The sequence below is a fragment of the Lipotes vexillifer genome, unplaced genomic scaffold (assembly GCF_000442215.2).
Source record: "Lipotes vexillifer unplaced genomic scaffold, Lipotes_vexillifer_v1.1 scaffold902, whole genome shotgun sequence".
Lineage (NCBI taxonomy): Eukaryota > Metazoa > Chordata > Mammalia > Artiodactyla > Lipotidae > Lipotes > Lipotes vexillifer.
In genome coordinates this window covers 739,835-743,727 of record NW_006794304.1, presented here as the reverse complement: position 1 = coordinate 743,727, position 3,893 = coordinate 739,835, and the positions used below count along the sequence as shown (strand labels likewise).

Here is a 3,893-nt window from a genome sequence, read left to right as displayed (position 1 = left end):
AAAGAAATAAAAGGAATACAAATTGGAAAAGAAAAGTAAAACTGTCACTCTTTGCAGGTGACATGACACTATACATAGATAATCCTAAAGATCCCACCAGAAAACTACTAGAGCTAATCAATGAATCTGGTAAAGTTGCAGGATACAAGATTAATGCACAGAAATCTCTTGCATTCCTATACACTAACAACAAAAGATCAGAAAGAGAAATCAAGGAAACAATCCCATTCACCACTGCAAAAAAAAAAAGAATAAAATACCTAGGAATAAACCTACCTAAGGAGGTAAAAGACCTGTACTCAGAAAACTATGACACTAATGAAAGAAATCAAAGATGACACAAACTGATGGAAAGATATACCACGTTCTTGGATTAGAAGAATCAATATTGTGAAAATGACTATTCTACCCAAAGCAATCTACAGATTCAATGCAATCCCTATCAAATTACCAATGGCATTTTTCACAGAACTAGAACAAAAAGTCTTAAAATTTGTACGGAGAAAAAAAGACCCCGAATAACCAAAGCAATCTTGAGGGGAAAAAAAATGGAGCTGGAGAAATCAGGCTCCCTGACTTCAGACTGTACTACAAAGCTACAGTAATCAAGACAATATGGTACTGGCACAAAAACAGAAATATAGATCAATGGAACAGGATAGAAAGCCCAGAGATAAACCCACACACTTATGGTCAACTAAGCTATGACATAGGAGGCAAGGATATACAATGGAGAAAAGACCATCTCTTCAATAAGTGGTGCTGGGAACACTGGACAGCTACATGTAAAAGAATGAAATTAGAACATTCCCTAACACCATACACAAAAATAAACTCAAAATGGATTAAAGACCTAAATGTAAGACTGGACACTATAAAACTCTTGGAGGAAAATATAGGAAGAACACTCTTTGACATAAATCACAGCAAGATCTTTTTTGACCAGCCTCCTGGAGTAAAAACAAAAATAAACAAAGGAAAAAATAAAAATAAACAAATGGGACCTAATGAAACTTGAAAGTTTTTGCACAGCAAAGGAAACTATAAACAAGATGAAAAGACAACCCTCAGAATGGGAGAAAACATTTGCAATGGACGAAGGATTAATCTCCAAAATATATAAACAGCTCATGCAGCTCAATATTAAAAAACAACCCAATCCAAAAATGGGCAGAAGACCTAAATAGACATTTGTCCAAAGAAGACATACAGATGGACAAGAGGCACATGAAAAGCTGCTCAATTATTAGAGAAATGCAAATCAAACTACAATGAGGTATCACCTCACACCAGTTAGAATGGGCATCATCAGAAAATCTACAAATAACAAATGCTGGAGAGGGTGCGGAGAAAAGGGAACCCTCTTGCACTGTTGGGGGGAATGTAAACTGATACAGCCACTATGGAGAACAGTATGGAGGTTCCTTAAAAAACTAAAAATAGAATTACCATATGACCCAGCAACCCCACTACTGGGCATATACCCAGAGAAAACCATAATTCAAAAAGACGCATGCACCCCAATGTTCATTGCAGCACTATTTACAATAGCCAGGTCATGGAAGCAACCTAAATGCCCATCGACAGATGAATGGATAAAGAAGATGTGGTACATATATAGAATGGAATATTACTCAACCATAAAAAGGAATGGAATTGGGTCATTTGTAGAGACGTGGATGGACCTACAGACTGTCATACAGAGTGAAGTAAGTCAGAAAGAGAAAAACAAATATCGTATATTAACGCATATGTGTGGAATCTAGAAATATGGTACAGATGAACCAGTTAGCAAGGCAGAAATAAAGACACATGTAGAGAACAAACGTATGGACACCAAGCGGGGGGCGGGGGGCAGTGTGTGTGTGATGAATTGGGAGATTGGCATTGACATATATACTAATATGTATAAAATAGATAATAAGAACCTGCTGTAAATAAAATTCAAAAAAAACAAGTTCAGGTGATAACTTGGGGTTGAGACTGGCATATGAAGGGGTGAGGGCACTCTTGTAGGACTGAGCCTTTAATCTAATCTCCAAGTAGATAGTGTCAGAATTGAGTTAAACTGTGGAACACCTAGGTGGTGTCAGAGACAGAGAATTGCTTGGTGTGGGGCAAAAACCTCCACACACTTGGTGACCAGAAGTGAAGTGCTGGTGTGAGTAGTAAAGGGAAGAAAGACGTAGGAAGGAGAAAACAGTTTTTCCATTACAATTGTTTTCTAAAGTAAGTACTGGGCAAACTTAAGGTGTATATTTGTTTCACATATGAGCAGGTTTTCCTTATCTTGGCCCAGTCTGTCACCTAAGTCTCTTCCTACCTGTAGTTACTGCACCATTTTTCTCCAGTCTCGGAACAGGGGACACGCAGTAAGTGCCAGAAGGTGACCTGACCCCAGGGTGGTCCAGCTCCCCGCCAAGCGTTCCTCCGGGACCTGCAGGATCCGGAAAACTGCACGACGAGCATTTGAGGAAGTCTGGAGCTTTGGCCCACAGACTCAGGCTTTCAACAGCACCGACACTGGCTCCACTTGTGCTGCAAGTTTCCTGATGAGGCACCATCGAGCTCACCTGGTGGTGTAACCATGATACCGGGCGCGCCTCCGGGCCTTGCTTGCCACTTTCCAGGCCTCTGGGTGAGCCTAGGCCGTGGTCGACCCGCCCCAGCGCTTTTCTCACTGCCGGGGACACAGTGACGAGCTGCTACATTTCAAGACTAGTTTTTGAAAGAACGACTATCGGCTGTTTCCGTAGTGTAGTGGTTATCACGTTCGCCTCACACGCGAAAGGTCCCCGGTTCGAAACCGGGCGGAAACAAAGGGCGTATCTTTTCTCGTTGGTTCAGCACTGACCCCCGCGGCGGTCCTCTAGTTTTTCTCCTATCTTTTCTGACACCAGAAACGTAAAGCACTTTTGGTCACTCGAATGAAGTCATCGGTTCCGATCCGGATCACCAGAACCAAGTTCTGGTTCAGGGCGGTGCCCTGAAACTCAGGCTGGTCCCTTATTCAAACTCTGCTCAGGCTCCTTCTTCTTCAGCTGGGTCTGCAGGGGGCCGTCTCCTCCAGAGAATTTGCAAACCTGTATCAAGACCCAGCTGTGTGCCTGGCATTATCTTGCTTTAAGCTGAAGGGCGGGTATCTTTACCCTGCAGTCCAGATGAATGAATGGAACATAGTTCCAGAGCCAGTATTACAAGTCGCTCTGCTCTCTGCCCCCAACAAACCTGCCTATTTCTTTTTTCGATTTAAGCTGTCCCCATGCATTCAGTTCTAAGTTCCCAGTCATGGAGATTCTTTCTCCCTCCCTCCTCTGAGTCTTTCCCCACAGGGAATCCTAAGGCCCTAAGCCCTTGGTTCTGAATCAGGTGGAAACAATGTATATTTTCTTTCAATTAAGTTATTTACACACACACACACACACACACACACACGGCAGTTTGCACAGACACTTCTCCAAGGAAGATAGACGGATAGAAAATAATCATATCTAAAGATGTTCTATATCATTAATCATTAGGGAAATGCAAAATTAAAACACGAGATATCATACACATGTATTAGAATGCCTATCATACCAGGTGTCCAGGATGTGGAAGAACTGGAACACTCATACACTGATGGGGGGTGGGGGGATGTAAAATGTTACATCCACTTCGGAAAACAGTTTAACAGTTTCTTTGAAAGTTAAACTACTACCACAGACTCAGCCATTCTAATCCTAGGTACTTCCAAGAGAAAATTCAGTGTATGCTCATAGAAAGACTTGTACACGAATACTCATAGTAGCTTTATTTGTAACAGCCCAAAGCTGGAAACAACCCAAACGACACCCAACAGGTGAAGATAAATTATGGTTACATCCATACAATGGAATGCTGCTCAGCAAAAA

General features: G+C 41.8%; 1 non-coding gene across 1 annotated transcript; it reads left to right on the top strand.

Moving 5' to 3' along the window:
* Positions 1–2,746: 2,746 nt before the first annotated feature.
* On the top strand, positions 2,747–2,819 carry TRNAV-CAC (transfer RNA valine (anticodon CAC)). Its single transcript has one exon. It is a non-coding gene; the product is annotated as a tRNA-Val (tRNA).
* Positions 2,820–3,893: the final 1,074 nt, after the last annotated feature.